Source organism: Saccopteryx bilineata, chromosome 4 (genome assembly GCF_036850765.1).
Source record: "Saccopteryx bilineata isolate mSacBil1 chromosome 4, mSacBil1_pri_phased_curated, whole genome shotgun sequence".
Taxonomy (NCBI): Eukaryota; Metazoa; Chordata; class Mammalia; order Chiroptera; family Emballonuridae; genus Saccopteryx; species Saccopteryx bilineata.
Genome location: NC_089493.1, coordinates 184,270,954 through 184,280,163, shown reverse-complemented (window position 1 = coordinate 184,280,163; position 9,210 = coordinate 184,270,954).

Genomic DNA, 9,210 nt, shown 5'->3' with positions numbered 1-9,210 from the left:
TTTTTTATACAACTCTCCAGCTCTTGTTATTACCTGTCTTGTTGATAATAGCCATTACAACAGGTGGGTGGTGATATCTCATTGTAGCTTTGATTTGCAGTTCCCTAATAGCTACAGATGTTGAACATCTTTTCATATATCCATTGGCCATTTATATGTCTTCTTGGGAGAAGTGTTTATTTAAGTCCTCTGCCCATTTTTATGACCTTTATTATGTTGAAGTATTTTCTTTCTATACTCACTACCAAATTCAATAACCTAGAAGAAATGTGTAAGTTCTAAGAAATATATTATCTTCTTACACTGAATCACAAAGAATTGGAAATCTAAATAGATCAATCAACAGTGATAAAATGAAAATGACCATCAAAAGCCACCCAAAACGTAAAATTCAGAACCAGACGACTTTACTAGTGAATTTTACAAAACATTCAAAGATTTGATACCTGTTATTCTCAAACTTTTCCATAAAATTAAAGAAGCAATACTTCCTAACACATTTTGTGAAGTCAACATAACCCTGATACCAAATCAGGAAAGATAACACAAAAATGCAAACCACAGACTAATATCTCTGTTGAATATAGATGCGAAAAACCCTGAACAAAATACTAGCAAATCTAATGCAATACATTAAAAAAATAATTCACCACAATCAAGCACGGTTTATTCCATGGGCACAGGGATGGTTCAACATATGCAAATCAATCAATGTAATACACCACATTAACAAAATAAAGTATAAAAATCATCAGATCTTATCAGTAGATACTTTTCTTAATGTTACTGAATCGCATAGTTTTATTGACTTTTAGAATTACTCATGAAAACAACAACAAAATCTGCATTCCCTCCAGCATTTTTGGCAAGTGATAATTAGTATCTGTTTTATTTAATTGTTTTACTTGTGTGGAGTTGAAACTTTCATTCTAGTTCTAGTTTGCACCTTTGGTCTTTCCTGGGGAAGGACCACATGGCAGCCATTTAAACAAAGATACCTATCACTTCCTCTTCGCTTTAAGCTAAACACTCCTAAATGCTTTTCCTTTTGGTTATAGGACCTGACTTCCGCCTTGCTTCTGATTCTTTTTTTTTGTATATCTTTTTTTTAAATTTATTTTAATGGGATGACATTGATAAATCAGGGTACACTTACAATAACATGGATGGGCCTCGATTCTTTTTTTTCTACTTGAAATTTCCTTCATCTGATGACCACAACATCTTTTGTCCCAGAGCTAGTTAGGGCCTATAATCCCAAAGTATAGACTTTTAATCTACTGTGCTCTCTGTATGACAGACCTGATTTTTGTTTTCTAAAGTTAGGGCTCTTAAACACTGGACTAGCGTAATTTTTTTATATTAATTTTTTTATTAATTAATTTTAATGGGGTGACATTGATAAATCAGGGTACATATGTTCAGAGAAAACATCTCTAGGTTATTTTGACATTTGATTATGCTGCATTCCCATCACCCAAAGTCCAATTGTCTTCCGTCACCTTCTAACTGGTTTTCTTTGTGCCCCTCCCCTCCCCCAACCCCCTCCCTCTCCTCCCCCCCACCCCATAACCCCCACACTCTTGTCCATGTCTCTGAGTCTCATTTTTATGTCCCACCTATGCATAATTTTTTGTTGTTGTTGCTAAGGGATACACGTGCTCTTGGGGAACACTGTAGAAAATCCCCATGGGGTCCCTTTTAGGACTCCAGTGCAATGGGACAGAATTGCCCTGGGGAACAAAGGACAATGAAAAGGACTGTCCTCAGGACAGCAGCTTCAAGTTATTCTGGCATGGTTAGGATGAGAATGTTGCACACATTATAGGGCACTTTGGTGCCCCCCAAAAAGTATAGCAGGCAATATCAATTTCAAATCTCAAGACACAAATTTTAGAGGGATCAAACAAGTCCTTTGTAGAAGAACACAGCTATACCAATTCATGGTTTATACCCATTCAACAGTATCGGTGCAGTGTGACCTTTACTTATTAAGTGCTTGTCATGTGCTGGGAATAAAGGAAGTTCTCAAAAATAACAGTCACTCTCAGGAAGCCCGCAGACTAGATATCCAGATCAACATAATAGAACTGACAAGAGGCTGAGTGCTAAAAATATGGTTTAGTAGCTGTCTGCTATGGAAACACAGTGAGGAGGTCGCTGTGTGTGGTGGGGGAGTCAGTGACTGTTTCATGAAAAAGATGGCATTTGGACTGAGGTTCAGAAGTTGAGTAAATTTTTAGTGGATTAGACAAGGCCCTTCCAAGTTGCATAATGAGCTCAGAGGTATGGTGATTTATGTTACATTTATGAACAGCAAATAACTCTTGAGAAACTGGACTATGGGAAACAGAAATGTAATAAACAAAGGCTTGGAAGAGAAAACTGGTTCGAGAGAGGGAGATTTGCATGCTTCTTACAAGAGAATCTGAGAAAAAGCATAAGCGTCTAGAGCGGACCATAATGGTATTTTTTTCTTTTTCTTTTTATTTATTTATTTTTCTTTAATAATTTTATTTTTTTTAATGGGGCGACATCAATAAATCAGGATACATATATTCAAAGATAACATGTCCAGGTTATCTTGTCGTTCAATTATGTTGCATACCCATCACCCAAAGTCAGATTGTCCTCTGTCACCTTCTATCTAGTTTTCTTTGTGCCCCTCCCCCTCCCCCTTTCCCTCTCCCTCTCCCCCCTCCCCCCGTAACCACCACACTCTTATCAATGTCTCTTAGTCTCACTTTTATGTCCCACCTACGTATGGAATAATGCAGTTCCTGTTTTTTTCTGATTTACTTATTTCACTTCGTATGATGTTATCAAGATCCCACCATTTTGCTATAAATGATCCGATGTCATCATTTCTTATGACTGAGTAGTATTCCATAGTGTATATGTGCCACATCTTCTTTATCCAGTCATCTATTGATGGGCTTTTTGGTTGTTTCCATGTTCTGGCCACTGTGAACAATGCTGCAATAAACATAGGGCTGCATGTGTCTTTACGTATCAATGTTTCTGAGTTTTTGGGGTATATACCCAGTAGAGGGATTGCTGGGTCATAAGGTAGTTCTATTTTCAGTTTTTTGAGGAACCACCATATCTTCTTCCATAATGGCTGTACTACTTTACATTCCCACCAACAGTGTATGAGGGTTCCTTGTATTTTTGAAACTATTCATGAGAGCACTTTTTTTTTTTCTGTGAGAATTGCCCAGCTGTTTCACAAGCTAAGGTCTTATTTGTCATGCTCATACTACTTGATCCCATGTCAACTCTCTGTTGATTAGACCCCTTTCCAAACCAAGTAACTTGAGCTCATGAGCAGGCAGGTTATGTAGGCAAATTATTATTTCTAGACATCATCTTCATCGCTGATATAATGGGATGATGGGGTCTTAGTGGAGGATTAAAAGAAAAGATGCGTGAAGGTGTTTATTACAGGGGATTTCCCATAATAAACAAGAATTAAAAACACCCCTCAGCATTACTACCACTGCTACTGCCATGGTCATCATTGTCATCATATGGGGCTAAATCAAATCTTTTCTCTCCAGCATTTAGAAAGGGAGTCAAAAAATTAGAATTTGGTCTGTGTCATCAGCTAAGGCTGCCGGTGTTGGGGAGGGCCTCCTGGACCAAGTTCATGCAACATGAGAAATAGGTATGTAGAGAGAGAGAGAGAGAGAAAGGGAGAAGAAAAAAAAACACACACCAGAAATGCAGTAGTTGTACAGAAAGAAGTAGACACATCACTTAAAAAAAAAAAAAAAAACTGAGCTAACCGCTGCTTATATTTCTGACAGCCTCCCCGATTTCTTCATAATCTAGGTGTCATTTCTGCCCTTCAGTTCCTCCCGAAAGCACTGTATCTTTATTATAAATTCCTCTTCTTTTTTGCTTCAGATAATTGGGTTAGTGTCAGTAGCTCCTAAAAGGAGCTATTTAATGCAGAAGACTGTATCCTGAAATGAAGAGCAAAATTTCCAGGTTAGGAAGATGCAGTAGGACCCTTGGGTAAACGGCATGAACCACAGAGAGCCAACCAAGGCAAGGTAAAATCCCGGGTGCATTTCCAGGACTTTCTGGGAAGGAGCCTGCTGATTGGCATCTGCTTGCTCTTGCAGCTTCATGAATCTCTCACATCTCCCTGGAGTAGGCAACATTTTCGTAGACTGCATGAACTCTTTCTGGCCACTAGGGGACTTCTGAGCGTCGTCTTCTGGCAATGCTCCCCACACCCCAGAATCTGTTCGCCTATTTATCAGGTGCCCGGAGTCCAGGAGAGAGGACAGCACTTTGGGTTCAAGCCCAGTGATGAGCTCTGGGGAAATGTTGTAGAAGCGCAAGCAGAATGGAAGTCTATTAACATGGACTCTGTTGGACTTGGATAAGATGTAAATTCCAAACTGACTGGCTGGTGAAGGGATAGTCTCAAAGCCAAGTGATGAAAATAAACATCTGAGACTTCCGGGGAGAGGTTCAGAAGCCTCCTTCGTGTTCTCACACTACGGGACTTAATGTTTCCTGTTCAGTTAACATATAAGAGGATTGCTATTTATATAGTCGTGGTTTAACCTGAGACAGAGAAAAATAAATGATTGGTGTGTGTGTGTGTGTGTGTGTGTGTGTGTGTGTGTGTGTATGTGGCGGGGGGTGGGGGGGTCATTCAGGGAAGAGTCCAGGAGGTGTTTGATGCATAGTTTGGAGCTAATGACTCATCAGTGACTAATGATGTTCTACAAAAAAACAAACAACCCCCCCCCAAAAAAAACTGGTAATAGCTCTCTAACAAACCCTGACCGTCATGAAACAAATTAATTATGTTTAAATAGACTTTTAAGAGGCTTTGCCGAGAACAGGCTAAGAGTCAGTGTCCGAGATGTCAGAATGAAAAGAGCTGTAGCTCTGTGGACTTGCTGTGAGTCCATTGTTGTGGCCGCCGCCTGTTTGCTTATCACGGCGTCCTATCAGTGAGGAGTGTTAGGCAGAAAACTAGAACACCCAACTTGCAGTGCCATACACACGATGGCTTTTTTTTTTTTTTTTCCCTCACAGTACAGAAAAGGATGGAGGTCGTCAGACCCTGGCTTTGGCAGCTGGCACGGCTGGCGTTCATGCTGCATTGCCCTGTGGTGGCAGCACGGCTCCCTCCGTTTGTCACGGCATCTGCACTCCACAGAGAAAGCAGGAGAGGTGACTCACATGGCTGTCGCTAGCTACAGAGGTTTACACAGTTAGGATATCCCCTGCTTTCTGAATCGGGGAATGAATATCTACAGATAAGTGTCTAGGTGGATCTTAACATAAATCTTTTGATATGTGCTGTAGAAATCTAGGAAACTGGGCTGATTACAAGAGCAAGGGACCTTCCTTTTTAGCTTTTCTTCATCCATTATAATGTAGGTGGTCAAGCAGGATGAGGGTCAGGAACGAACGATAAACTGGCCATCAAAGAGGTTCGTCCCAGGCAGGGAACCCGCTCTGTGTAGCTTGGCCGCCAAAGCCAGGATCTATCTGACCACCCCCATCCTTTTCTGTGCTAGTGAGATACCCCTTACTCTGGGCTAAAGGCTCAGGGGGTAGGTAGGGCACAGGCTGCATCTTTGCAGCCACCACCACACCCAGCTCTTAGGGGCCAGGCAACGTCTACATGAATATGTGCTAAAATCCAATGAGAATTTTGAGAAATTTGTTTTCAATATTTTTTTCTTATTATCACAGTATCTTTTTAATAGTTTTAAGAGACTCTGCTAAATTCATTGTTATCTAATATGGGTAATTCAGCCACTATACATACAAGGACCAATCGACAGAGATTTGACGTTTAGGTTTGGGCAAATGTAGAATGACATGTCTACTGCTATAGGGTCGTACAAGTCGTTTCACTGCCCTAAAAATCCTCTGTGCTCCCCCTGCTTGTTCCATCCTCCCCTGGCCCAGCTCTTGGAAATCACTGAACTTTTTACTGTTCCTAATGCTTTGCTTTTCTTCAGAATATCCCATCGTAGGAATTATATAGTAGGTATCCTCTCAGATTGCCTTCTTTCGTTTAGAAACACGCATGTAAGCTTCCTCCCTGTCTGACAGCTCGTCTCTTTTTAACATTGAAAAGTATTCTATTATTGGGATGGGGCAGTATATTTCTGTATTCATTACTGAAGGACATCTTGGTTGCTTCCAAGTTTTGGCAATAGTGAATAAAGCTGCTGTAAACACCTATGTATACAGGATTCTGTGTAGAAATAAATTGTTATCTCCATTGGGTAAAAAGCAATTATTGAATTACATGATAAGAATAGGTTTAATTTTGTAAGAAACCACCGAACTGTTTTCCAAAGAGGCTGTGCCATCATGCTTCCCACCAGCCATGAATAAGAGTTTCCGTGGCTCCACGTCCTCACCAGCACCTCGTATTATTGTCTGTGTTCTGGATGTGGCCACTCCAATGGGTCTGTAGTGGTAGCTAATTGTTGTTTTAACTTGATTTTCTTGATGACATAGGATCTGGAGCATCTTTTCTTTTTTTATTGAATTTCTTTGGCTTATATTAGTTAGTGAAACTTTACGGGTTTCAAGTAGACAGCTCTATAATACACCCTCTCCATATTGCATGTGGGTTCACCACCCCACGTCAAGTCCCCTTTCATCACCAGTTATCCTCCTTTGCCCTCCTCCACCTTGCCCCAACCCCCTTTCTCTTGGGCATTCACTGAACTACTATCTATGTCTTTTTTTTTCTTTTTTGCTTACTCGCCTCACCTTTTTTACCCTCTGCTTCATCCCTGTTTTTCACCTCTTCATTGTACTGTATGACATTGCTCAAGTATCACTGATTTCAAAAAGGTGTTAATCAACTGGATCTGGCTTAAGTGCCCTTCGTCTGTATTCTCAAAACACACAGCACATATTTCTATGTGAGAATCCAACGTCCTGTTCCGCATTGTTGATTTAAATTTCTATCTATATTATTATGATTTGCATGAATGTGAATGTTCAATTGTTCCAGCACCATTTATTGAAGAGCCTGTCTTTGCTTCATTGTATTGTCTTTGGTCCTTTGTTATAGATCAGTTGATTATATTTATTGGAGTCTATTCTGGGCTCTATTCTGTTCCATTGATCTGTTTGTCCATTTCACCAACAGCACAATGTCTTGATTAGTTTTATAGCAAGTGGCGAAGTCAGGTATCATCCATCCTCCCACTTTTGTTCCTCTCCTTCAGTATTTTATTGGATATTATGGATCTTTTGACTCTCCGTATAAACTTCAGAATCAGTTTGTCAATATCCATAATAACATGGTGGGGTTTTTATAGAGATTGCACTGGATCTATAGATCACTTTAGGAAGAACTAACATCTTGGCAATAGCTATTTTATTCTGAAGAGCTTTTCCAAATACAGAAATGTATAGAGAGCATTCTGAATGTAACCCTGCATTCTGTTACCCTGTACAGGAATTATAAACATAACCTTGTCTTTTTCTCCTTCTGGTAAAATGTTTTAGAGATAGAAAATTCCAGATCAAGCTTAAATCTTGTTCATTTCCTTCTATAGTCTATGCTACTCACTTGAGAAAGTAAACTAAGTTTTAAATATGTTATACACCTTTAAAAATTTTGCATTTTTGCCCTGGCTGGTTGGCTCAGCGGTAGAGCGTCGGCCTAGCATGCGGAGGACCCGGGTTCGATTCCCGGCCAGGGCACACAGGAGAAGCGCCTATTTGCTTCTCCACCCCTCCGCCGCGCCTTCCTCTCTGTCTCTCTCTTCCCCTCCCGCAGCCAAGGCTCCATTGGAGCAAAGATGGCCCGGGCGCTGGGGATGGCTCTGTGGCCTCTGCCTCAGGCGCTAGAGTGGCTCTGGTCGCAACATGGCGACGCCCAGGATGGGCAGAGCATCGCCCCCTGGTGGGCAGAGCATCGCCCCTAGTGGGCGTGCCGGGTGGATCCCGGTCGGGCGCATGCGGGAGTCTGTCTGACTGTATCTCCCTGTTTCCAGCTTCAGGAAAAAAAAAAAAATTGCATTTTTATGTGTGTGTTTGTACAATAGAGAATTTTATGTTTTTAATTTACAAAGATGTTGTTATACTCTATCAATCTGTCATTTGTTTTCTTTTACTAATATTACTTTCTAAACTTGCTGTATGTGCCACAATTTAATTTTATATTTGAATTGTGGATAAACCTTTGAGTTGTATTGTTTCTGATTCTTTAGACTCCACATAATGTTATAATGCATATCCTTTTAAATTTTTATTTGATTTTTAGAGAGAGTAGAAGGGTGAGCGATAGAGATGGGAGGGAGAAAGAGAGTGGGAGAGAGAGAGAGAGAGAGAGAGCATCAATTTATTGTTTCATTCATTCATGCCGTCATTGGTTGATGCTTGTGTGTGCCCTGACATGGAATCAAACCCACAACCTCGGTTTTATGTCTCTTATTATGCAATTATGAATGCCATTGAAGAACTTCATGCTTGTGCCCTTTCCCTTTTATTACATATTGCAAAATTGTTTCTCAAAGTGGTTTTACCAATACATCAATTCATCAGCACTTTTATTTGAAAATTCTTGTCTATTTTGTACCAAAACTTGATATTTTTAGATTTATTTTTTTATTTTTTGCTAATCTGATAACATTTGGCTTCATATCTCATTGTTGATTTAATTTGCATATCTTTACTATTAATATAGCATTTTAAAAATTGTTTAGTAGCCCAGCTGGATTTCTTCATAGTTCAATTACCTATTTACAGCCATTATCTGTTTTATTACTTAGTTGTTCATATTTTTAAATTAATTTATGATATATAGAAATATATATATAGTACCTTGCGCTTACATGTTCAACCAATGCCTCTCCCAATCTGTTATTTTGTTTATAGTATATTTTGTCATGCACATTTTTTATTTTAATGTTTTCTTAATTTTTTTCCTTAATAATATATGATCTAGGGTAGGGGTCTCCAAACTTTTTACACAGGGGGCCAGTTCACTGTCCCTCAGACCATTGGAGGGCCAGACTATAAAAACAACTATGAACAAATCCCTATGCACACTGCACAGATCTTATTTTAAAGTAAAAAAAACAAAACAGGAACAAATACAATATTTAAAATAAAGAACAAGTAAATTTAAATCAACCAACTGACCAGTATTTCAATGGGAACTATGCTCCTCTCACTGACCACCAATGAAAGAGGTGCCCC